The following is a 26,831-nucleotide window of genomic DNA, read 5'->3' on the forward strand; positions in this document are numbered from 1 at the left end:
GAAAAATATGCATAAATAAACATGGTCTCTGTTCACCCTCTGTTTTGCAATCAGTCTTTAACTTTGCAGTGTAACCTATACATTAATAGGTCTGTTTGCAAAATGTCCAGTCGGAGGGTGTTGCAGAAGCATCTGCCTAATGAACAAGCACTTGCAATGCAATAGGTCTCGCATTACTAAACGTTTGAGTTATTGGTGTTGCATAATTATTTGCAAAGCCAATAGCTCAAACTTTCAGTAATGCTAGACTTATTGCATTGCAAATGCTTTACCTTTGGTATAATCGCGGCACCCGCGCTTTACTGTTAATGTTATAAGTAAAGCGCAGGTGCCGCGATTATACCAAAAGTAAAGAAAAACAAGTGGCACGCACGTCACGCCTGTGTCTGGGCACGATCATAGCTCCTCCCACAGCCTATTGGTGTCTATTACGCGCATGGTGCGCGTAATAGACACCAATAGACCATGGGAGGAGCTATGCGTGCGCCTCGGGCCAATTGTGTGCAGTCTTTTAGAATAAGACGCATGCAAAGGCCAATGGGGGAGCTGAAAAGGAAACGCACACGCACGAGCGTGTGCGATTCCTAGGTCAGCTTGATTTCCCCGTTTTTCACCTACTAAAGGTCTCGCGACCTGCGCGAGCACTGCTGCGCAGTGCAACGCTGGTCGCAAGACCTAAAAATAATTAGGCAGGTCGGTATTTGTGACTCGCTACGATTGGCTACTAAACACAGGAATGGATCAGCAGACCACCATCCCCGAGTTTGAAATCCTAAAGGAGATTTATGTTATTGTTTTATTATGCAACTCGTGTTCCTGCTTAAAAAGTCCTTTTGGGAAAACGTCATGGGGGTGCAGGTAGTGGTCCCATAGATCACTACCTGCACCCCAAGAAGCAAATAGGAAAGGGCGCACATTTTACACTCGTCCTAATTACGATTTTGTATGGGTTGGTAAATTCCTTTGGCGAGCCGAAAATGCTTTTTTTAAAGTCACAAAGGGAATGGCTTTCAAACCTACCAAGAAAACAATGTTGCTGTTTCAAACCCTGGGAGTTTGCAGATCTTGGAGTTTGCAATCACAAAATGGCTTTGTCTATAAAGTCCAAGATCTGTAGCTGAAATAACAAAGTACATCCAACCCTGAGTAGTAATGTAGGGTTAGTAAGGGTTGCGTCTAGTCTAGAGCCTCTGTATTTTTTCCTTGTGTGGGTGAAGGGAGTGGATAGTAGGTTTGAGTAAGGTTAGCAGTATAAGAGTCACGCTGGCATTGTTATTTGTGACCAAGTCTGACATACCCAGTCTGACAGCCTAGACAGCCGATACTTAGGATGACCAACTAGCACGGGTCAAAATTCAGGACAAAAATTCAGGACAGAAGGTCAAAATTCAAGACGAAAATTCGGGCAAAAGGTAAGTTTTACAGACGCATAAAAATGGAGGTCGCACACTATTACATAAGTAAATAGACAACCAACACAAGTACAAGTCAAAATAAGTTCATATTGGGTTGAGACAACCTTGCACTGCATCTGTTCTGTGCGCGAGTGAAACTTAAACACCTGTGTTTGCATATTAAAAAAAATGAAGAAAAAGATCAAAGCTGAAGGCTTCTCAGAGCTTACATGCCCCCTCTATCCCATTGAAAAAACCCAGAAATTAATAACAGCACAAATGCAGAAACTTTGCAGTATTGGAGCAAAAGAAATAAACAATAAAGGACAATTGTATTTGTACCATTATCACTGCTTGTGTGACAGTTTAAGAAGCTAACAGTGGATGCACCTGGGTAACATGCACCAAAATGAAACCTCCACCTCCCCAGAGCTTGGCCCCTGGTGACGTGGCAGGAGCCCATGAATGAAGGAAGGGTACTGTGCCCTGGAAATGCTGTCACTGCGCCCATTATCATTCTGTATGTGATAGGCTGACATACAGAATGATAATGGGCCGATCACAATCTGTGCCAGGTCAGGGAGGGGCTGCTGCAGGCCACTGATCACAACAGGCGCGTGAGCTGCCCCCTGCAGTGAGAGTTACAGGCTGCTCACTCCAATGTCTGAAATCACGGACAAAAGGCGTCCGTGAAAGAATTCCTCACGGGCAAGAGGCCCAAATAATGGGCAGCCGCCTGTGAAATTTACGGACGGTTGGTCACCCTACCGATACCCCACAGTAGAATGTCCATGGGTGAAAACAACTGATTTCTCCTTGACCCGTAACTAGGGTGAGTTCAAGTTGGTGGTGTTTGTAGGAGGATGCTAGTGCCCTTACTTCAGGGAGCAAACCAATTGTGGTAGCACTTTGTTGAAGCAGTACCTGGTGTCCCTCTCATGCTTAGTGTGGTAGGAGCCCCTTCTAGGCTCTGACATGAAAAGGACTCCTATGATAGGCTGGTGAATGGCAGCAGGTACGATACTTAAATGACGTGTGAGTGTAAAGTGAGTGTTTGTGAAGAAGCCCATTGTGCTCCAGGACCGAATTTGGGTGGAGGTTAAATGGACCCACCATTGTGTAATGGTTGTAAGAATCCGGATCCCACACAAGGTCCTAGAGATGCATCGACCTAGGAAGCCTGTTGGGGACCGTGAATAGGGACTGCACAGCTCCTCCTAGTTACGGAGCAAATTAAGGTGTTCTATGACTCTCTCAGGGTTAAGTGTGTTTGACTAAATTTAAGAGCAACAGGAGGCAGTCCCAGAGGTGAACTCAAAGTTCACTTAAACTAAGCAGCAGAGAATAAGCAGTAGATGTGTTGGATCTATGCCTGTGTCATCAGGACACATGCGATGAAGATCTGCATAGGAGGTCTCAGAAAGAGGGAAGTCTCTTCCTTTGGAGTCCCATGGGTAACTTAATAAGGGGAACCTCCACCCTGTAGCAGGAACCAGGGGGTGGCAAGGTATAGCAGGAAGAAGAATTGAAGGAGTATTTGGACATTAATGTATCCAATGTCCCATGAGGGATGGAAGGGACTGAAAGGTATGTAAGCAGCTTTTAAACTTGTGACCGGTGCAGTAGGTGATGTCAGGATTCCTTTGAAATATGGTGTACGTTTAATAAATGAGACCTGGAACAGTGCACACTGTTTCACATGGAGGTGACATGGAGAATAGGGTGGGTTAAATTAGGCAAAATAAAGATGACTTTGCCTATCTCCAAGTCTTCATAGTTAGCACTGTGGAGGCAGTTTTGGCAAATTCAAGTGCCTTGGGAGGGCAACACATGTTTACAGATTCAATTCTGGGTATCGAACATCACTGGTGCTTGAGAGCGGCTTTGTTTATTAATCATTCATGTCTCTGATCCCCACCTCGGTGGAAAAGTAGTTATCCTTGTTCTGTTACCAGCTGCATTATCATGGCAGTGCCTAATACATAGGCAACAAGGGGGAAAGTCTGGCACTCTGCTGTGTCAGAGCTGAGTTACCAGTTATATGAACACCACGTTTCTTCAGTAGGATGCGCACCCAGATTTTCCGGGCCTCCAGATGCTTACGGCAGAGTGACAACATAAGTGCCAATTCATTGGGATCATTAGAAATGCAGTTATCCTTATTCTTCTTGTGCTTAGTTTGCTTCATTTAGACGCCTTCGGATCTGCTCCAGGTACACCATGAGGAGCAACCGTGATTACGAGTGCGGTGGAAGTGATGGTTGTTGGGTGTTCCTTTCCAACTGGCTCATGCTGAGAGAGTCCGTATTCTAATTTAGATTGTTTGGGTTCGAGGCTTGTTGCATTCCTTCAGAGGTTGCTTCTTTGCCTGAATCTCTGCTGGATGTGATTCTTGGAGCTCCAAGAACAGATTACTTGTTTCCAACAACACTTCCTCTGGAGTACGGATGAGGTGGTGGCATTTGTCTCAAGAGGTTTGTGTGGAGCGGAAGCCACCTGCCCATTGGTGGAATGTGAGGCTCTGGCCTTGTGGGGCATCAACCATGTTTGCAGCAAACGATGGGGCGTGCAGTTGAAACCACTGGTAGCAGTGGCTGTAGGAGAGTAGGGTCTGCAATCCTATGATCACCCAGATTTTTTGCTTTTGCTTCATTGGTTTACGACTTTCTCCGGCTGCGGGCCTGCCAATCAGACCCACAGCCTAGCTGTTCTCTCTCGAAATTATCACACATGTACATTAGGTGCATCCACTAATTGGAACTGGGCCGCCTTGTCAGTCCCTGTCTCAGCATACCACAGGTATCCAGGGCATCGGTGTACCCAGGGCCTACCAGGGGCTGAAGCATGTATTATGCCACCCCTGGAATGGCCGCCCAAATCTGACACAACTGGCTGCACGACAGCTGGGGCCACGTGGTGTAATCACCCGTTGCTGTAGGTGTAGTATTCCTACACCTAAACCCTAAAATGGACACATGGATTCCTATCAGTCACTCCTATAGCAGGCCTTATCAATCCTGAAGGCAGAGTGCAGGGAATCATGTGGGACGGTGCTCTGGCGCGAGCTGAGCCCGTCGACGGCTTGCGGAACCAAGACCTAATAGCCGTTCCATGGTGACGCGGGCCAACTACTTTTAATGCATTATAATCCTTGCGGTTATTTGCTAACTTTGGCATCGCATCACCTATACATGTCGAGTAAGGTGTCATACGAATGGGAATACGAACCCCTCGCCAGTCCTGGTGACGGGGTTAGCATTCCCCCCTTTTAGAGGGACACGACATGGAAGTAACCTTGAACCCCGGTTAAAGTTGACTCAAGCCTCAGCATCACAAAATGGATGCTGCCACCAGACACAAGTCTGACCTCCTGCTGCTGGGGGACCTTCCAGCAAGGGGAGCTTGGACAAAGGGTTTCCTGTCGAGGGCGGTGTTAGCACCGTCCCAGACAGGGTTTGTGTATCCCAGGTAGGCAGGGCTGAAAGGAAGGTGATTGCAAGTGGCACCCCGGTGCTCACTGTGCATAGCCCGGCTCAAACCAGTTTCGGGGGCACACCAGCCCCTGAGCTGGCGCGAAGCCGGACAAAGGATAGGGGTGTAACCACCCCCCTCCTGGCTCCACCCATAGGTAGAACCTAGTCACGGGCCAGCCCCTTTTCTTAGAATAAAGGTAGGAGCGAGTCCCCTTCCCAAATTGGATAATCAGATAATCGGATAACTCCGAATCACGAACTACTTTCCACGAAAGGAACTCTTGACTATTTCTGAAGACTCTCCCTTGTGGCTAAGGAGTAGCCAACCTGCACCAGCAGGCACCACCTAAGCGCTTGCGGTTTGCTGTACGTCTCTCCTACGGATCAAGACTGCCCAGCTCGACGAGACCCGAGTCCCTGCCATCTCTGACCTTTTACCTACCTCATCAGCCCAGCTGAGAGTCGTAGGTGTGACGAGACCTGCGGGACCGGCTATCTTCAGAACCTGCACGACGCTTATCTAGCACGCCCACCGAGGGACCCTCGAGTGAGTGCACCTAGGGTTTGAGAAGCCCTAACCCCGAGCAGCTCCAGCATCGAAGTCTGCCTCCCCAGCATCTCCGAGATCTGCGTGGGGGCCCTTCCGCTCCTTGCTGTTCACCGCGTTGTCCGACCACTTGCCGACCGGCTTGTGGCCCTCTACACGACGCGCCAAGATTGTTTTCATCACCGGTCTGGTTGCTCCAGACTGGCTCTTGCTTCCCTCCAACAGAGGAGTACCACGGACCCTCCTGGTCCACTCCCGACGCCATCTTGACTCCCCCGCTTGGGTTGCCACTGCCAAGATCCGCTGCCCCTGCCTGGGCTCAGCATCATCGACAGCAGACACCTTCGTGGGACAGCTCGCCCTCCATCCTGGTCGCCGCCGCGCCTCCTGGTCCGAGGAACAGCCGAGTCCGACGTCACCCACTCACCTGGTCGAGGTGACTTCAGCCGGTACCCTCCTGGTACCCACACGATCGCTGGCTAGCGGTTGAGAACTGAGTCCCCTCTGCTTTCAGGTTTCCTTCATCACCGATCCAGGCTTGGATCGCTCCGAACATCGTCACTGGTCGCCTGCCAGCAACTTCTTCTTTCAGGCTCCTGAGACTACACGAGGACTCCCGACATCTTGCCGAACTTCACGCAGCCGCAGCCTCTGGGCTAGGTAACTTGAGCATTTCAGTGCTCCATCGCAGGTTCGCTCTACAAGTGTCTAGTTCCTTTTTCGTTTAGTCCCACTGATCGGAACACTCCGGAATCAGTACCTCCAGACTCTATCCATTCGCATTTCCCTGTAAGTGTAGATGGTTTCCCGTGCCCCTCGGGCATTTGTGTAAATTGTGCAACCAGTAGTATTTTCCTAAGAGTTTTGTATTGTGCTTAGCTCCCTGACTCATAAAGAGCCAGGGTAGTCTTGTTATAAATAAATATCCTTTATTTTCATAACAACTTGTGTGGTGTCCTTTCACTTGATGTTCAAGGGGTATATGTGATGGTAAACAGCTGGCTTAACACGCCCTCTAGAGTTTAGCCTAAGACTGCTCGTATCCACGCTACTAGGATAGCTGGTCTATAAGGTTGACTTACAACCAATCATCAATAAGGGTCGTTTGGAATGATACACAGTGATCACTAGAATAGTGCGCACTACATATCAGGCCAACTTCTCACATTGGTGAGCAGCGGTTGGGATTTGAGCTTGCTGTTGTTTTACCACACACGTATCCTAAGAATATCGCAGTGAAAGATCACATAAGTACCCAGGTACATATAACTTAACTTAGAATACTCCGAGTTCTACTGAACCGGCTGTTGTAGTGTAACAGGGCTTAGCACACCCTGACTACAACTCTTAGCAAGGGATCAGTAGGTAAACCCATAGTGTAGGTAGGTGCAACACTTACACCTCACTAGAAAAGCATGTCGGTCCACGGAGAGTCTGCAGGGACTCCCTTAGTGGTCAGTGACCCTCCACAGGTCGTGTCACGATATGCAACTCTTAGCTTCAAGGAGATGAGACAACTGTGTGCCTCCAGGAAGCTAAACCAGGGTTCTAACCCTACCATCGCAATACTGATAGGTCTCTTAGAGGCGTACGATGCTAGGAGGTCCTCTAACCCAGGTCCCCCCAGTGCAGATGGGAACATGCCTCCCTTAGAGGGAACCCTCGGTGACCCAGACCTCGACCTCCACACAGAGGAGGAGGACGAGGACGAGTTATCGGGAGACGAGGCAGACAAAGGTCCAGTGGTAGTCGGCAGGCTTACAAGGACCAACTTAAGCAGGCATGAGAATGGAACTGGGGGAGCCCCGGGCCCACGCTCAAGCAGGCTTAACCTTGGGAACGGACGAGCTAGGTCTCTCTCCAGAGGCTCTGGCAGATCGGTTCATACACATGTCTCTCAGGCACCTTCTCAGAGAGGAATGACTTCCCCTCAGAGGAGGGAGCATGAAGCGAAGATGCGGGAGGTCAATCTGAGGATCGAGCGGGAAGAACTTGCCCTCGCCAAAGAAAGACTTGCCTTAGCCCGAGAGCAGAAATTAAGTGGGTTAGATCCCACTGGTGGCAGCAGTCTCAATAGAGAGAAAGACAGGGGTATAGACACTAGACACCTGAGTAAAATAGTGCCCCCCTTTAAACAAGGGGACGACATCCACAAGTGGATAACTGCCTTGGAGAGGGCCTGCACTGTCCAGTGCGTCCCCCCAAGTCAGTGGGCAGCTATACTGTGGCTTTCCTTTGAGGGTAAAGGAAGGGACAAGCTCCTCACTACAAGAGCTGAGGATGCTAACAACTACCAGGTCCTGAAGAACACACTGATTGATGGGTTCGGCTTAACTACGGAACAGTACCGGGTGCTGTTCCGGGACACCCAGAAAATTCAGTCTCAGGATTGGACTGACTTTGTTGATTGTGCCACTAAGGCTTTGGAAGGCTGGTTACTGGGTAGCAAGGTTACTGATTACACAGGATTGTACAATCTTATCATGCGAGAACAGATTTTAAACAACTGTCAGAACCAATTGTTGCATCAGCACCTTGTCGACTCGGATCTGACCTCTCCCCAAGAATTGGGAAAGAAGGCAGACAGATGGGTCAGAACAAGGGTCAAGCAGAACCAGAATCAGAACCAGGGTGGTCAGAAGAAAGCAGACCAAAAGGGTAACAAGAACGAACAAAATGACCAGAAGTCTTCGACAGGTCCCCAACAAACCAAAGAGGGTGGGGGTCAGGCTTCACAGAAGAAGAAGACTCAAGAAGGCCAGTCAAAAAGGTGGTGCCAATACTGTAAAAGTAAGACTCACTGGTTTAGTGAGTGCACCAAGAAAGGAGGGCAAACTCCTACCACTGCAGCCCCTAAGGCACCTGCACCCCCTAGTACAGTCAGCAGTGGTAGTGCGCCCCCCAAGGCATTAGTTGGGTTAACCTTGGGAACCGAGGGGAGTGACGACTTAGTCGGCACGCTCACTCAGGCCGTCCTTTTCTGTACAGGGGATATGGATATGACCCCTGATGCCAGTCCCAATACTTTGGGCAAATACAGACAGACACCTTTGATCAATGGAAAAGTGGCTCAGGCCTACAGGGACACTTGTGCCAGTGTCACCATGGTGACGCCTAACTTTGTGGACCCTGGACAGATCATGCTAGGTACCAGTTACCTAGTGACCAATGCCAGCAACGTCACTACCAATCACAGTATGGCAGTTGTTGATTTCTCCTGGGGAGGGGTAAGTGGCCCGAAAAAGGTTGTGGTTAGTTCAGACCTCCCCGTAGAATGTCTGTTGGGCAATGATTTGGAAACGTCACAATGGTCAGAAGTGGAGCAGAGGACTCACATGGAAATGTTAGGCTTGCCAGCACATGTCCTTGCTGTGACCAGGTCACAGGCCAAAAGATGCCCCACTGAACAGGTGCTGGATCCTGGAAGAACGGACCAGACACCTTCCAAGAAAAGGAGCAGTAAGGGTAAGGCTTCGGCTTCCCCCTTGCCCCAGGTCATGGATCAAGTCTCCGAGGAGGCTGACCTTAAAGAACTGAGGGAAACTGAGCCGCAAGAGCTTGAACCTGGTCAGGTTGAGTTTCTGGGCTCAGGGGGACCCTCCAGGGAAGACCTGGGGAAGGCACAGTTAGACTGCCCCTCACTTGAACCCCTCAGACAGCAGGCTGCTGCTGAGGCTGCAGGGAACGCCACAGGTACCCACAAAGTGTACTGGGACGATGGACTCCTGTACTCTGAGGCAAGAGACCCCAAACCTGGTGCGACCAGGAGGTTGGTCATCCCCTTGTCTCTGAGAGGTTTCCTTCTCACCTTGGCCCACGAGATTCCCCTTGCAGGTCACTTAGGCCAGAATAAGACTTGGGACAGAATTGTTCCACACTTTCACTGGCCTCACATGTCCGAAGATACGAAGGAGTTTTGCCGCTCCTGTGTCACTTGCCAAGCCAGTGGTAAGTCAGGTGGCACGACAAAGGCCCCCCTCATACCACTACCAGTGGTGGGGGTACCCTTTGAACGGGTGGGGATCGACATTGTCGGACCAATGGAACCCCAGACAGCATCAGGGCACAAGTTTATACTGGTGGTGGTGGACCACGCCACCAGGTATCCTGAAGCTATTCCCCTTCGGACCACTACAGCACCTGTGGTGGCACGGGCCCTACTTGGAGTGTTCTCCAGAGTGGGCTTCCCTAAGGAGGTCGTCTCAGACAGAGGTGCAAACTTCATGTCGGGATATCTGACTGCTATGTGGAAGGAATGTGGTGTCAACTACAAGTTCACCACACCCTATCACCCACAATGCAATGGGCTGGTTGAGAGATTCAACCGGACCCTAAAAGGGATGATTCACGGACTACCTGAAAAGCTTCGGCGGAGATGGGATGTCCTGATACCCTGCCTCTTGTTCGCCTACAGAGAGGTCCCGCAGAAGGGGGTTGGCTACAGCCCTTTTGAGCTTCTGTTCGGACATCCTGTAAGGGGACCCCTTTGTTTGGTAAAGGAAGGATGGGAGAGACCTCTCAGAAAGCCGGCATCAAACATTGTGGACTATGTGCTCGGTCTCCGCTCGCGGATGGCGGAGTACATGGAAAAGGCGTCTAAAAACCTTGAGGCGAGCCAAGAATTACAGAAAGCTTGGCACGACCAAAAGGCTGTCCTGACTGTGTACCAGCCTGGACAGAAGGTGTGGGTGCTGGAGCCAGTGGCCCCAGCAGCACTCAAAGACAAATGGTCTGGGCCCCACACGATCATTGAGCAAAAGGGAGAGGTCACCTACCTGGTAGACCTGGGAACTCCCCGGAGCCCCCACAGGGTGCTCCACGTAAACAGGCTCAAGGCATATGTCGACAGGGAGGGCATGGGCTTGCTCATGGCCACAGATGAGGGACAGGAGGAGGAGAGTGACCCTCTCCCAGACCTGCTCTCTCAGAACCCTGACGATGGATCAGTAGATGGTGTTGTCTTTTGTGGCAGCCTCTCTGGACATCAACAAGAGGATTGTAAACAGGTTCTTCAATCCTTTCGACATATGTTCTCTCTGACACCCAGTCAGACCAAGTGGTGTACCCACGAGGTCGACACTGGGGACAGTCTGCCCGTAAAGAGTAAAATCTATCGGCAACCTGATCATGTCAGAGACTGCATCAAGACAGAGGTGCAGAAAATGTTGGAGCTGGGAGTCATTGAACCCTCGGACAGCCCCTGGGCTAGCCCCGTAGTGCTCGTGCCGAAACCTCACACCCAGGGCGGTAAGAAAGAGATGAGGTTTTGCGTGGACTACAGAGGTCTCAATGCGGTCACTAAGACCGACGCCCACCCGATACCAAGAGCAGACGAACTTATCGACCGGTTGGCCTCGGCCAACTACTTAAGTACGTTTGACCTGACAGCTGGGTATTGGCAAATCAGGTTAGCTGAGGAGGCCAAGCCCAAAACAGCATTTTCTACCCCGGGTGGGCATTATCAGTTCGTGGTAATGCCCTTTGGTTTGAAAAATGCACCTGCCACCTTCCAAAGGCTGGTGAATCGCGTTCTCACTGGGTTGGACGACTTCTGTGCGGCGTATCTGGACGATATCGCTGTCTTTAGCTCCACCTGGGAAGATCACCTGGTCCACCTGAGGAAAGTGTTAGAGGCCCTGCAGAAGGCAGGCCTCACTATCAAGGCCACCAAGTGCCAGATAGGGCAGACACAGGTTGTATACCTGGGCCACCTTGTAGGTGGAGGCCAGGTTCAACCATTGGAGAGCAAAATACAGGCCATCCAGGACTGGGCTCCTCCAACCACCCAGACTCAGGTTCGAGCTTTCTTGGGCCTGACTGGTTATTACCGGAAATTTGTCAGAAATTATGGATCCATTGTGACCCCGCTAAACGACCTGACAAGTAAAAAGATGCCAAAAAAAGTTCAGTGGACAGCAAGCTGTCAGAAGGCATTCGATGACCTAAAGCAGGCCATGTGCACAGCACCTATCCTAAAGAGTCCAGACTACTCCAAACCATTCATTGTCCAAACAGACGCTTCGGAGCTGGGTGTGGGAGCTGTTCTATCGCAACTGAATTTTGATGGTCATGACCAGCCCATAGCTTTTATTAGCAGGAGGCTGACCCCCAGAGAGAAGAATTGGTCAGCTATTGAGAGGGAGGCCTTTGCTGTGGTTTGGGCCCTGAAGAAGTTGAGGCCATACTTGTTTGGCACTCACTTCAAGATTCAGACCGACCATAAGCCCCTCTTGTGGCTAAATCAAATGAAGGGTGAAAACCCCAAACTACTTAGGTGGTCCATTTCCCTACAGGGGATGGACTTCACAGTGGAGCATAGACCTGGCACTGATCATGGCAATGCAGATGGGCTCTCCAGGTATTTCCACTTAGAGCAAGAAGACTCACCTGGTCAAGGTTAGCTTATTGTCCCGAAGTTTGGGGGGGGGTCATGTAGGAGAGTAGGGTCTGCAATCCTATGATCACCCAGATTTTTTGCTTTTGCTTCATTGGTTTACGACTTTCTCCGGCTGCGGGCCTGCCAATCAGACCCACAGCCTAGCTGTTCTCTCTCGAAATTATCACACATGTACATTAGGTGCATCCACTAATTGGAACTGGGCCGCCTTGTCAGTCCCTGTCTCAGCATACCACAGGTATCCAGGGCATCGGTGTACCCAGGGCCTACCAGGGGCTGAAGCATGTATTATGCCACCCCTGGAATGGCCGCCCAAATCTGACACAACTGGCTGCACGACAGCTGGGGCCACGTGGTGTAATCACCCGTTGCTGTAGGTGTAGTATTCCTACACCTAAACCCTAAAATGGACACATGGATTCCTATCAGTCACTCCTATAGCAGGCCTTATCAATCCTGAAGGCAGAGTGCAGGGAATCATGTGGGACGGTGCTCTGGCGCGAGCTGAGCCCGTCGACGGCTTGCGGAACCAAGACCTAATAGCCGTTCCATGGTGACGCGGGCCAACTACTTTTAATGCATTATAATCCTTGCGGTTATTTGCTAACTTTGGCATCGCATCACCTATACATGTCGAGTAAGGTGTCATACGAATGGGAATACGAACCCCTCGCCAGTCCTGGTGACGGGGTTAGCATTCCCCCCTTTTAGAGGGACACGACATGGAAGTAACCTTGAACCCCGGTTAAAGTTGACTCAAGCCTCAGCATCACAAAATGGATGCTGCCACCAGACACAAGTCTGACCTCCTGCTGCTGGGGGACCTTCCAGCAAGGGGAGCTTGGACAAAGGGTTTCCTGTCGAGGGCGGTGTTAGCACCGTCCCAGACAGGGTTTGTGTATCCCAGGTAGGCAGGGCTGAAAGGAAGGTGATTGCAAGTGGCACCCCGGTGCTCACTGTGCATAGCCCGGCTCAAACCAGTTTCGGGGGCACACCAGCCCCTGAGCTGGCGCGAAGCCGGACAAAGGATAGGGGTGTAACCACCCCCCTCCTGGCTCCACCCATAGGTAGAACCTAGTCACGGGCCAGCCCCTTTTCTTAGAATAAAGGTAGGAGCGAGTCCCCTTCCCAAATTGGATAATCAGATAATCGGATAACTCCGAATCACGAACTACTTTCCACGAAAGGAACTCTTGACTATTTCTGAAGACTCTCCCTTGTGGCTAAGGAGTAGCCACCCTGCACCAGCAGGCACCACCTAAGCGCTTGCGGTTTGCTGTACGTCTCTCCTACGGATCAAGACTGCCCAGCTCGACGAGACCCGAGTCCCTGCCATCTCTGACCTTTTACCTACCTCATCAGCCCAGCTGAGAGTCGTAGGTGTGACGAGACCTGCGGGACCGGCTATCTTCAGAACCTGCACGACGCTTATCTAGCACGCCCACCGAGGGACCCTCGAGTGAGTGCACCTAGGGTTTGAGAAGCCCTAACCCCGAGCAGCTCCAGCATCGAAGTCTGCCTCCCCAGCATCTCCGAGATCTGCGTGGGGGCCCTTCCGCTCCTTGCTGTTCACCGCGTTGTCCGACCACTTGCCGACCGGCTTGTGGCCCTCTACACGACGCGCCAAGATTGTTTTCATCACCGGTCTGGTTGCTCCAGACTGGCTCTTGCTTCCCTCCAACAGAGGAGTACCACGGACCCTCCTGGTCCACTCCCGACGCCATCTTGACTCCCCCGCTTGGGTTGCCACTGCCAAGATCCGCTGCCCCTGCCTGGGCTCAGCATCATCGACAGCAGACACCTTCGTGGGACAGCTCGCCCTCCATCCTGGTCGCCGCCGCGCCTCCTGGTCCGAGGAACAGCCGAGTCCGACGTCACCCACTCACCTGGTCGAGGTGACTTCAGCCGGTACCCTCCTGGTACCCACACGATCGCTGGCTAGCGGTTGAGAACTGAGTCCCCTCTGCTTTCAGGTTTCCTTCATCACCGATCCAGGCTTGGATCGCTCCGAACATCGTCACTGGTCGCCTGCCAGCAACTTCTTCTTTCAGGCTCCTGAGACTACACGAGGACTCCCGACATCTTGCCGAACTTCACGCAGCCGCAGCCTCTGGGCTAGGTAACTTGAGCATTTCAGTGCTCCATCGCAGGTTCGCTCTACAAGTGTCTAGTTCCTTTTTCGTTTAGTCCCACTGATCGGAACACTCCGGAATCAGTACCTCCAGACTCTATCCATTCGCATTTCCCTGTAAGTGTAGATGGTTTCCCGTGCCCCTCGGGCATTTGTGTAAATTGTGCAACCAGTAGTATTTTCCTAAGAGTTTTGTATTGTGCTTAGCTCCCTGACTCATAAAGAGCCAGGGTAGTCTTGTTATAAATAAATATCCTTTATTTTCATAACAACTTGTGTGGTGTCCTTTCACTTGATGTTCAAGGGGTATATGTGATGGTAAACAGCTGGCTTAACACGCCCTCTAGAGTTTAGCCTAAGACTGCTCGTATCCACGCTACTAGGATAGCTGGTCTATAAGGTTGACTTACAACCAATCATCAATAAGGGTCGTTTGGAATGATACACAGTGATCACTAGAATAGTGCGCACTACATATCAGGCCAACTTCTCACAGTGGCCACCACCAAGGGCACAGCAATGTAGCTCTGCTACCGTATAGAGTTCATACAAGGTGTTAAAAAGGTCATGGCAGATTGTTATCGAGATTTTCATTTTAATCATAAACTTAATTGGGAAGGATGGTGTGTGCCCTTCTGGATGTTACCTAACGTGTGTCTTGGAGTCTGAGTGATTGAAGGTTTCGGAGGAGTAGGAAGTACTGAAGAAAGTTTCTCAGTATATCCGATGTGGTTAGCTCAAGATGAAGGATGCTGACAGTGAGGTAGTTGTTTCCACCATGTAGTGGAAGAACTTTTGTTAGTCAGCGGACTGATGAGAAGGGCTGAGTTGTTGGTGGTTCCTTTGGATCATTGTGGGAAGCTGTTGGAATCTGCCCATGAGGGTCACAAAGGCATGTGAACTATGGAGCGTAGGGTCCCGCAGTGTATCTGTTGGTCTGGTTTGGACAGAAGTGTGGAGGAATGTGTAGTATCTAGCTAGACACGTTCTAGTGTTCTGCCCGCAAATGTAACATACTTTACACCCACCCACCACAGGCGTCACCAGTCAGGTGAACCTGTCAATAAAAGGGGCCGGGCGCACGTGCCCGAAGCCAGGTATTGCACCAGACTACAGAGTGTCCGTGTCAGTCAATCATCTCTATGTGGGCCTGAGGCCCAACATTACACAATGTTAGTGTGTTCTTTGTGCTGTCAGTGACAAGTTAGAACTAACTGTGCGTAGCCCTGTAGAATTAGCCCCTGTACCTGATACGGAGAGCTCCGACTGAGCTCGGACTGTACATCATGGGTCTTTTGAATGTGCTGCATGATGCCATAAAGTATGGTATTGTGACTGTAGATTGTTATTCTAGTTGGCCAGAGGTCATTTTTGTGTCATAGTCATACATCTTCTGATGGATAGTTCTAACCTCAGTCAGATTTCTGACTTGTGAGTACTTCCCAGGCGTCACACCTGATACGGAAAGTTTAAAGCAGTACTCCTGTGTGCCAGTAGGTGGCACTGTTAAGCAACGCACGACCTTATTCTGCTACAAAAGTTATGAATGGAGCAGCACATAAAGACCACTCATAAGTGTTGATGTTAGTGCCTTTTTTTCCACACCTTCGGACGTGGATCCCAAGCTACTCGTTGGTCTATTGAAGACCCTTTTTCGAAATTTTACGAGCGTGCAAAGTAAGATGGCACTTTCTAAAACAACAGAATCAAGCCATGTAGGGGCTGTTACAAACCAATGTGTGTCACAACCCCCACAAACGTGGGGTCGGAGCACAATTCCATGACCTATGATGACAACTGTGTCCAAGGGAATCCACAATCGAAGCTGTATGTCACCAAACATCAGAAGACGCCCCACCAAGACTGGCTGAAATGACTGAAGGTCCCTTTCCAGCTCCCAAAGTTATTCCCACAGCACATCATCACGTCAAAGTCTTCAGGTTAGTCCAAGAAGAAGCACACATAAAAAAAGTGATTATGCCCTTTCCTGCCATTCTTGAACCCCAGAGAGGGAACAAAAGCGTCCGCATGCCACCCGGTCTTGCTTCCAATCTCCATCAAACCGATTCCGAGTCTGTTCCGAGTGGGCTAAAGAACGGTGATGGATCAAACCCAGATCTGTTGACTGGGTGTGAGTGTTTGATTGGTTCTGATTCTCCGTCCATCACCACCCCCTTTTGTACCACTTTGTTCGCCATAAGTTGGCAGGGTATGCTCAGACGTGAGTCCCTTGCTCACTTTGCCACTGGATTCAAGCAAGCCTGGCTGAAGACGGCTGAAATGCCAGAAACCGGTCCTAGGAAGCTTGTTTCCGGTCCAGGGAAGGCATGGCTTGGCAGTTCGGGCTGGACTGTTCCCATGATGCACAGGGTCAGACTGATTTGCATATGGCCATGTCTGAACTGGGGTGGCAGAGTGGGCTAAAGAACGGTGATGGATCAAACCCAGATCTGTTGACTGGGTGTGAGTGTTTGATTGGTTCTGATGCTCCGTCCATCACCACCCCCTTTTGTACTTACTACATGGTTGGGCTCAGACTTTACACAGATATTTTTTGCATTGACTCAGACAATGCAGCTTTTTTTTTTTTCCCAAGACCTTTATTGCAGACTTGCATATTACACAGCTTCCAGCCTACAACCCCTCGGGCCGGCCGCGGAGGATGTACACTGCCTTCAGTCGTAAATCACACAGCCCTGTGCCGTCAACCCGGGGGTACGGCGGCGGTAGAGGGTACAAGTGTCTCACTGTGTACAGATGGATAATGCAGGACTCATTTTTCTCTTTTTCAACCATAAAACATAAGCATATTGCCAAAATGGCGTAAAGGCGCCTAACAGTCGAACTCCCCCCCCCCCCCACCCCCCCTCCCCCAGTTAACAAAACAAGGTCATCACGTTCAGCACCATAAATCGCCTCCGTACCGGTGGTGCGACCTCCGCATCACACTCTTGAGCACCCGGGGCCACATTAAGTCGGGGTTTTACAGATCCACTGCGCCTTCCTGCCCGACGGGAGGAGGCTCGCAGATGCCCCCCCTGAAATCATTCCAATTGGACCACACTTCAATCCACTTCCGGGGGCACCCTCTCGCTATATACACAGTCTCTTCATGCAGCATACACCAGTCCATGTCGCTGTGCCAATCCGACACTTTGGGCGGGAGAGGACTGCCCCATAGCCTGGCAATGTTCCTTTTTGCCACCATTTGTCCGAGCATCACCCAGAGCCTCCCTTTCGGTGACAGGTCCATTGGCTCCCATATATTGAGGAGGCACCTCTTGGCCTCCGGGCGAATTCCCACCTCCCATACCTCCTCCATACAATGCACCACCCTTCGCCAGTACCGTTGAATCTTAGGGCAATCCCACAACACATGGAAGAAGGTACCCGTTCCACCACATCCCCTCCTACAGCGCACTGAGTCCGCCCTCCCCATCATGTGTAGCCTAGTGCAGGAGATATACACTCTGTGCAAGATCTTAAGTTGGATAAGTCGTAGCCGGGCTGAGATCGCGACCTCGCGGGGGGAAGCCAGAGCGTATAGCCACTCTTCGTCGTCTATCTCCAGCCCATCAGCGGTCCATTTCTCTCTAAGGGGTAGGAGCATGTCGGGGGGGGTTATTGATTAGCTTTTTGTAAGTGAGTGATATGGCGTGTTCCGTGAGGTGCCCATCCAGTAACCTATCTTCAAGCGGGGAGGTTTGTGGTAGCTTGGTCTCCGGTGGGATATTAGCCTGCAGGGAGTGTCGCACCTGTAAGTATCTAAAGTATTCGGTGTGCGCCAGCTCGTATGTGTCTCGCATTTGGGCGAATGTACGAATCCCCATAGGGCCCAGGATATCCTTGATTTGGGAGATACCGATCAAGTCCCAGTTGCGGAACCCCTTGGTACGTCCCAGGTTGCCTAATTTGTCGAAGGCCCAAAGTGGCGTGGCCATAGTAAGGACTCCTGCCCATCCGAGCTTCCTCTGGGCAATGTGCCATATCTGTACCGAGTGAAGTGTGGGTCCGGTGAGTTGACGTATACCCCGTCTGGAGTAGAGTGCTATCTCATAGTTTCCCCCGGAAAGCAGCCATCTGTCCATGCCATAGGCGGGATCATTCCCATCTCCATACGTACCCTGGTTTATCGCAGATAGGTGGGCTGCCCAGTAGTATTTGCGGATGTCAGGAAGGGCTATACCGCCATCGTACCACCCCAATGTGAGTTTGGTCAAGGAGATTCGGGGTGACCCGGCCCAAAGGAGGTTGCGCAGTGCGGCCTCGATCGCCACAAAGTAGCCGCTGGGGACTAAGTCTGGATAGTTCTGTAGTGCATAGAGAAACCGTGGTAGCGCTAGCATCTTAAATAGGGCCGCCCGGCCCAGCAGAGACAGTGGCAGGTGCTGCCAGGATTTGGCCTCTCTCTGGAGCCGCACCAGCGGCGGCTTGCGGTTGCGCTCGTATGACAGAGCCTTGTTAGTGGTGATGTACACCCCCAGGTACTTAAACCCGTCCTCTGCCACATTGATAGGGCAGGTGTCCGGGAGCCGCGGAGGTTCACCCCGTAAGACATACAGGTGTGATTTGGCCCAGTTGACCCGGAAGCCCGAGTTACGACCGAAACTCGCAAGTATGTCGAGCGCCACAATTATCGACCTGCGCGGCTCACAAAGGTACAGGAGTATGTCGTCGGCATAGAGGGAGATTCTTTCCTCCCACCCCTCCGCCCAAGATATACCTTTTAGGTCGACAGCCTGCCTTATCCAGGCCGCGAGTGGTTCGAGGGAGAGGGCGAAAAGAAGGGGAGAGAGGGGGCAGCCCTGCCTGGTCCCTCTTTCAAGCGTGAAAACATCGGACAGCTTGTTGTTCACCAGCACCCGCGCCAGGGGCTTAGCATATAGTAGACGCACCCACGCTATAAAGTGAGGTCCGAAGCCCAGTTTGCGAAGGACCGCGAACATGTACGCCCACTCTAAGGTGTCGAAGGCCATGGTGGCGTCCAAGGAAACCACCACTGCGTCCTCCTGTATTCTGTGGCATTACCCCAGTACGCCGTTTAGCCTTCTAATGTTGAGGGCCGTGTTACGGTGTGGCATGAACCCCAACTGGTCCGGGTGGACCAACGAGGGAAGCACCGATCTGAGCCTATTGGCCAGCGTCTTCGCCAGTATTTTGGGCTCCGCGTTTAGGAGCGAAATTGGTCTGTATGACGCACATGAATCTTTGGGTTTCCCTTCTTTCGGTATTGCCACTATGGTCGCCATACGCTGATCACGGGGCAGCAACCCCCTCTCCCTACTATGCTCGAACATGTGTTTCAGGTGCTTGCTAATGACGTCCGGCTGGAGCTTGTAGAGCTCAATTGGGAGGCCGTTGGGACCGAGCGCCTTACCAGGGCGCAATTCTCCAATTGCCTGCTGAAGTTCGGCCTCAGTGATTGGGCTGTCCATAGCCTCCCGATCTTTATCCGTTAGGGAGGGCATTCGAATGTCCGTTAGGAGGTCCATGTAGTCCTCCTCCGGCCGGTCCGACTCACGCCTGTAGACCAGCTGGTAGTGTCTCGCAAACTGTTCCACTATTTCCCGAGGCTCAGTAACTACAGTCCCGCCCTCGGTACGTATTTCTGGCACCACCTTACTGGCTTGTTGTTTTTTCGCCAGCCAGGCAATAAGTTTCCCAGCTTTATCGCCCTGGTCGTATATTCTACCAAGCTTGTGACGAGCCACAGTCTGGGCCTCTTGGGTTACCATTTTTTTATACTCCGCCGCCTTCAACTGCAGCTTGTGCCTGACCTCCCTCTCCCCTGCCTCCGGCGCTTCCCTCTCCAGGACCTCCAATTCCGCCTCTAGTGTGGCGACCTGCCCGTACCGCTCCCGCCACCTAGCCGATATGGCCGAAAGCGCCTCTCCCCTAATCACGGGCTTAAATGCCTCCCACAAGGTGACGGGGGATTTTACCGAGCCAAGATTATCTTCGAAGTATCGAGAGATTGAGTGGGATATCTGTTTTTTGGTGTCCTCGTGTTTCAAGTGCCATGCATTTATTGGTGCTATGCAACCCTCCCGTTTATTCCCAAATGTGATGTGCGTGTGGACTGGTGAGTGGTCAGAAATGCCTCTAGGCAGAAGCGCCGCCTCCAGTACTGTCATGTCTTGTTGCAGCAGAGTAAGGATGTAGTCTAATCGCGAGAAGGAATGATGCGACCCCGAAAAGAAGGTAAATTGGCTGTGCGTTGGGTGGAGCAGGCGCCAGACGTCCGTAAGCCCAAAGGCCTCAAGAAAGTCCGCCAACCACTCCTGCCCCTGGGGCAGGTCTCTGGGGGGCTGTCTATCCTGGGTGCCTGACACCACTGCGTTGAAATCCCCTCCCAGCACCAACTGACCCTCGGGAAGGGAAAGGAGAAAAGTGCCCAGGTCCGCGAAGGCCCGGGTTTGGAGGCCAGGCGGGATGTAAACAGACAGTAGATTAAGCGTGCGGCCCTCCCAGCGTCCAGACACTGCTGAGAAGCGGCCCTGTGGGTCTGTCCTGACCAGGTCTATATGGAGGGGTAGCGCGCGCCGCAGGAGTACCCCCACCCCTCTCGAGCCGGAGGTGAAGCCAGAGTGAGCTGCCAGAGTGTAGCCATATCTATTGAGGGCCTGACACATTCCCCAGCATATGCGCTTATTGCAGTAGCACTACGTCCGGCTGGTGCCGCTTGAGGAATTGCAGGACTATGGTGCGCTTGAGTCTGTCCCCTAGTCCGTTGACATTCCAGCTGAGGACCCTCAAACTCTTTTCCCATCTCCTAGCCATAACTGTAGCTCGTGAGGATGCCTCGTCCCACCACCCAGGTAGTACGGCTTACTATGTGACAACATATTCCGTGTGACCGTAGAAATTCCCCAACTCCCCACCCCTCCCTGGTTCCCTCCCCGCACGTGCTTGTAAAGCTGACAGTCAAAGAACTGGCAAACCATGCGTGCCACCCACTGCCCCCCCGTCTGTCCCCAACATCCCTGCCCCCCCGTGCCAAAACAAACCCCCCCCCTCCCTGCCCCCTGCTCCGTGGGTTCTGAACTACCCACCACCCCAATTAGCAGAGCGCCTGTCGCCCAACCCTGCCCCGGTGGAGCCCACCGAGGTACTCTACGTGGGAAGTTCGTGGGCCAGCCCCCTCCTGACCGCCTGTCCGTGGTGCCCAGTTCGTTCAGCCCTCAGGCCAGCAGTGCATCATCTAACAGTGAGCCTGGCTCAAAGGATTTGGGCAGGCCCTCACCCTGCCCCCCGGAGCAGTAAGACTAACAGTCAAGAACTTTCATACGTTACTGTCCGACGGCTTCTTGTCGAGCTCCAGTGGCCTCATCGCGCTGCGTCGTCTCTGGGTGAGTCCCAGCGGGGACTGTTTGATCGTGAACGCCAGGACCGCTGGCTCCTCTCACCACCTTCCACTCGTCCTGCCATTGATCCCGGGGAGGGGTGCCCCGAGCCACGCCATTGTGCACCGTCCCGCCGGGGGGCCTCTGCCGTTTCGGTCGCGTCCAGCCACTCCTGCACCGCCGCCGGCGAGGTGAAGAAGAGGGATTTACCGCCAGCGATGATCTTCAGTTTGGCGGGAAAGAACATCATGTACCGAAGCCCACGATCTCGCAGTGCCGCCTTGACCCCTTGAAAGGAGCGCCTTTCCTGTTGGACCTGGAGCGTGAAGTCCGGGAAGAAGCGAACCGTGGCCCCCTCGTAGTGTAGGTCGCCGTGTTGTCTAGCCGCCTGGAGAATTACGTCGCGGTCGCGGTAGTTCAGCACTTTAGCAATAATTGTTAGTGGTAGGGCCCCTGGTTTGGGTTTTGGGATCGGGGCCCTGTGAGCTCGCTCGATCGTGAAGAGCTTGGAGAGCCTCTTGGGTTTCAGGTGGCGGAGAATCAGGTCCTCCAGAAAGAGCTCCACGCAGTCCCCTTCGAGTCCTTCCGTCACACCCACCACGCGTATGTTGCTCCTCCTGGCCCTACCTTCCTGGTCTTCGAGCGGTAGGGCCATCAGCCGATGTTGGTGCACAAACTCGTTGACCCTGCCCTCGAGCCGCTTTTCCGATTCCTGCAGGGCTTTTATGTCCATTTCGTTGGTTTTGGACCGGTCCGTGGTTTTCCCCAAGTCGGCCCGGAGCAGGTTCACCTCTATAGTGATCTTGTCCATTTTCGTCTCCAGGTTCGTCCAAAGGGTTAGGATCGCGGCCATTATAGACATCAGGGAGGGTTCCGCCTGCCCCGCGGCCTCCTTCGTAGCCCCTCCCGGCTGTGGCGTCGTTTTGGCTATAGTGTATTGGTCCAGCTTGTTGGTCTGGGTCGCGGCGCCTCCTTTGGGCCGCATAATCGCTTCGGTGCCACTGGAGCCTGGTGGTCCTCCGCCCGCCTCTGTGCTTGGGCGCCCGCGGGTCCGCGCCAGCTCCGAACCCCCGGGTTGAAGTCCGGGTGTAGCCGCCGCCCCACCGGCACTTGACAGGTATAGCTCAGGGCGGGGGGCCCCCAGTGTGTTCAGGCCTTCGCGATCCGGGGTCAGCGACCTCAGCCACCACGCCGCCGGCTCTCCTGTGTCCAGCCCACCCAGCGGCCAAGAACTTGGGCCCCCACCCAGCAGGCGATGTGTGGCACTCCGCAGAAGCAGCCCCCAGCCGATCCTCGTTCCTCACTCCGGCGGCAGCAGAGAGAAACCGGCCGTCCCTCTCCCCGGGAGGGGTCGTCAGCTGGTCGCAGCCGGGCGCAGCCTCCTCGGCAGCTCGCCGATCCTCCGGGCGCCCGGGTCTCCCAGCAGTGCCGCTATGAAGCCAGAGTCATGCGGCGCCTCGGCGTTACCTGCGAGGCGCCGCACCCTACTGCCGCCGTCGCTCCGGGCGCAGCGCGCCGCAGGCCGAAAGCCAGGGCCTCAATTATATCAGGGAGCGGCCGCGGGGTTCCATGGACGAGGCGCCGAGCCGTCGCCACCCGTCGCGGCCGCCGTGCGGAGGCGTCAGCAGGTTTTCGGAGTCCGCGAAGCCTCTCCGGCAGAGCACTGGGCCTGAGGAAGCTGGGGGGCTCTCCGGGTGATCCCTCCAGCGCGGATGTAGAAGGACACCAACGGTCCCGGCGGAGCTCAGGAATCAGGCGGCCATTTCGTACGGCGCCTGGCCACGCCCCCGACAATGCAGCTTTGATGAAGGGGATGATTTTGTTCCCCAACGTGATGAGTAAAACTGGTAGGAGGAACTCCTGGATACCAGTGACCTGGCTACTTCTCCAGATACTACCCATTTCTATTTCCCGCCCTGCCTCAGAAGAAAGCACCTCTTTTGTTGTAATTATGTGGAAGGCAGCAGAAGTACTAAAACTACAGCTCCCTACTATGGAAGTGAAGACTAATGTTCTGACAGAGGTACTCCAGCTTGGTCAAGTGCCTACAGACCCTCTATTCCCATTACTATTTATTGAGGCCCTCACGGAGGACACCACTTTGGGTACTTAGATGAAACCATTTTCAGGGTCACTAGTTAATAGGCTTGTTGGTTAGTGCCATAGACCAGCCTCAGGTGACCCTGACTTCTTAAACATTATCCCACACTGGAGAGTTTGGTGGTAAGTGTCCATCACTAAGCTTAATCACAAAACCTTCCACACCACCCTACCTCCTCATGAGTCTAGGAGAACGAAACATTTAGCTAAAGCATCTTTTCCTCCACAAGCCTTGCTCTGCGATCAGTGAATGCCTGCTGCCTTTTAGTCCACTACTCCCATGCCGTATAGGACACAGTGGCCCAAGCAGTTCTGGGCATCCTCTGGGTGTTCCTAACTCAAGCTGTCCAGGATGGGCTTGAAACAGCTAAATTCATTTTGCACTGGCTTGGATACAACAGACTGCTTAGGTTGGGCGATGGGTGCAAGTGTGGCACTTTATGGTTTAAATCTTTTATTAGCATTATCAAAAATACCAAGCAAATACAGCAGCATATTTTGGTCTTTGGGAGCATACAGCCACCTAGAAGCGAAACATACTCAATGCCTTGCTGCGATCGATGCATAAACAAAACCAAGAAACAAAGGGAAAACCCCCCAAAATAGAACCCCCCTCCAAACCTTCCCTCCCCTCCCCACTCACCCATATGCGATATATGCACCATTGTGTGTATATAAATGTTATTATTTCTCCGTGTGTCTCTCCGGCTTAGGGACCTCCGAAAGGTGTTGGAGTCTGACATACTTTGGGCACGTCAATGCATGGAATTCCTGTGACAATAGCGACACATAAAGGTCCCATACCTCCTGAAATTCATCCCCCTTCCCCGCCAGTGACATGGAGATCTTGTCCATTCCCAAAATGTGCCAAATCCTGTGTAGCCAGTTTGTATGTGAGGAGATAGTCACTGTGTCCAAGTGGGCCAGGATGGCCTGGGCTGCCACCCACAGCGCCATTCCAATCTGTCGGCCACGGGTGGTTTTTAGAGGGTATTTTAATGGGATTGGGAGGCCCAGCAGCACGTAGGTTGGAAATTGTGGGAGCTATGTATCGAGATGTCTGTCTATATCATAGATGACCTGTGTCCAATATTGCTGAATCTGCGGGCAAACCCACAGTATATGTGTCAGGGACCCCTTGTTCCTGCAGCTCCGTCAGCAACTCTCGCTATGCGAAGGTTTGATTTCATTTATCCTGACCGGTGTGTAATACCTGTGTGATGTGATCTTAGTTTGTGTCTCTGTAAGGGCCATACTGGGTGCCGTGTGGCGGGCCCTGTAGGCTATGCCCTCCCAATTTTTTGTGATCAGGGACCGCCCCAGTTCCTCCTCCCAAAGTACCCGCCCAGCGTGGAATGTACTATGAACCTGAGTTTGAAGCAAGATTGCATATAACTCTGAAATCATGCCTTTATCAGACGATTTGGCCAGGAGCCACCTTTCATACGGAGTCAAGCGACGCTGCACATTGGTGCAGTTGGAGGGGTGCGTGATCCAATGTCTTAATTATAGATAATGAAAGCGTTCCGATTCCGGGAGCCCGAAGTCTTCACGCAGCTGGGGCAATGAGAGTAGGCCCTCTGAATCAAAGAAATAGCCCATGTAGCGACATTCCGACGCTCTCCGGATTGTAAATTCCGCCGCTGCAGCTCCTGGGGTTAAGTCCGGGTTCTCGAAAAGGGGAGTCAGCGAAGATAGATAAGTGGTCAGACCCATTCTAATTCTAGCTCTATCCTAAGCCATCATCGTTATTCGGGTTATTGGGGACAGGTACAGGCTTCTTCACCTGTGTGCTTTGGGGAGCAATGGAATCTTCCAGAGAGCCATACCCGCCTCCGCTCTATCCTGTAAAAACCAGTGCTTCTCAGATTCTGGGCGACTCCACTCCACCAGATATCGTCTAAAAATAGAGTTGTAAATCTGGGATTCCCAGCCCTCCAGCTTCTGGGGGAGAAAGCTCAGGGAGTGCTTTATGGGACGGCTTCCGTCCCTGCCAAATGAACTGCGCAAGTTCTGATTGGAGTTTAGCGATCGTACCCTGTGGGGGAGAGAAGGGCAGGGTCTGGAAGAAATATAATATCTTGGGAAGGGCCATCATCTTGCAGGCCGCTATCTGACCCAGCCAAGAAATTCTAAAGTGTGTCCACCTCCCCAGGTCACTTAGTATTTGTCAAAGGAGTGCCCCGTAATTGCGGTCTATTGTCGCTTGAATTGTGCTGGCTAGGTTGATCCCCCAGATACGGAGTAGTCTCTGAGGCCTACCGCACTGGGAACTGGGACGCAAGAAGATCTACTGTACTCTGAGGCACCGAGAGGATAAGTGCTTGAGATTTATTTATGTTGATTTGGAACCCTGAAACTGCCCCGAAAGCCTTCAGCTCCCCCATAAAGGCCGGTAGAGAAATAATCGGGTGCTCAAGAGATGCCAGGACATCGCTAGCATAGAGACTATTGGAATGCCTATCTCCACCAAATGGGGCGCCGATGATGTCCGGATGGTCTCGGATCTTCTGGGCCACGGGCTCCATATACAGAGCAAATAATAAGGGCGAGAGCGGGCAGCCCTAATGGGTGCCCCTGTTTATGGATAAGGGGGATGAGGAAAAGCCATTAATCCGGACTGATGCAGTAGGGGCTTGGTAGCAATTTAGAATTTGAGTTCTACATCTGTCCCTGAACCCAAAGTGAGGTAGCACCTGGTTAAGGTATGGCCAGTGGACCCGGTTGACCGCTAAAAGCATATATTCCTCCCGTTACTTGTTCGCCTTGTCAATGATATGCAGCGCTCTCTTAGTATTATTGCTGGTCTGCCTGTGAGGAACAAAGCCTTCTTGGTCCGGGTCCACTAGGGAGGGGAGATAAGTGTTGATTCTGTGGGCAATAATACTCGTGTATAATTTAAGGTCTATATTTAAAAAGGAAATAGGCCGGTAAGAGCTGCAATGTTGTATGTCTTTCCCAGGCTTAGGTAGAACTATTATAGAGGCTTTAAGCATTTCAGGCAGGATCGAACCAAAATCTGAAATGGAAGTATAGAGTTTTGTGAGGACAGGGGCTAGAGTGGGGCAAAAGGATTTGTAAAAGGCCGCTGAGATCCCATCTGGGCCCAGCGACTTCGCAAGTTTAAGGCCCGCTATTGCCGATATTACCTCCTCGATATGAATGTCCTCGACTAGGGACTCAGCCACATCTAGGGTAAGGGTCGAGGTCTTGGCCCCCTTCAGATATTGGGATCTGTCCTCTGCGTCTAGATGTTGGGAATTATATAGGTGCTCGTAAAAGTCCTTGGAGGCATTCGGTATGTCTGGGCCTTCAGTGACCAGGTTTCCTGCAGAGAAATGCATCTCAGAAAAACCCTGTTCTTGTCTTTTAGCCTGGAGGCGCAGACCACACTTGTCTCCCCCAATATAATATGAGTGCCGTAAGCAAGGTGTAGAGAATTCTGC

The 26,831-nt window shown here is 52.2% G+C and overlaps 1 protein-coding gene across 4 annotated transcripts in view; it reads left to right on the plus strand.

Moving 5' to 3' along the window:
- LOC146860386 (transient receptor potential cation channel subfamily M member 7-like) overlaps nucleotides 1-26,831 on the plus strand; it is a 1,286,036-nt gene that overhangs the window by 1,044,437 nt on the left and 214,768 nt on the right. The gene's annotated exons all lie outside the window — the stretch shown is intronic.

Source organism: Triturus cristatus, chromosome 3_1 (genome assembly GCF_964204655.1).
Source record: "Triturus cristatus chromosome 3_1, aTriCri1.1, whole genome shotgun sequence".
Lineage (NCBI taxonomy): Eukaryota > Metazoa > Chordata > Amphibia > Caudata > Salamandridae > Triturus > Triturus cristatus.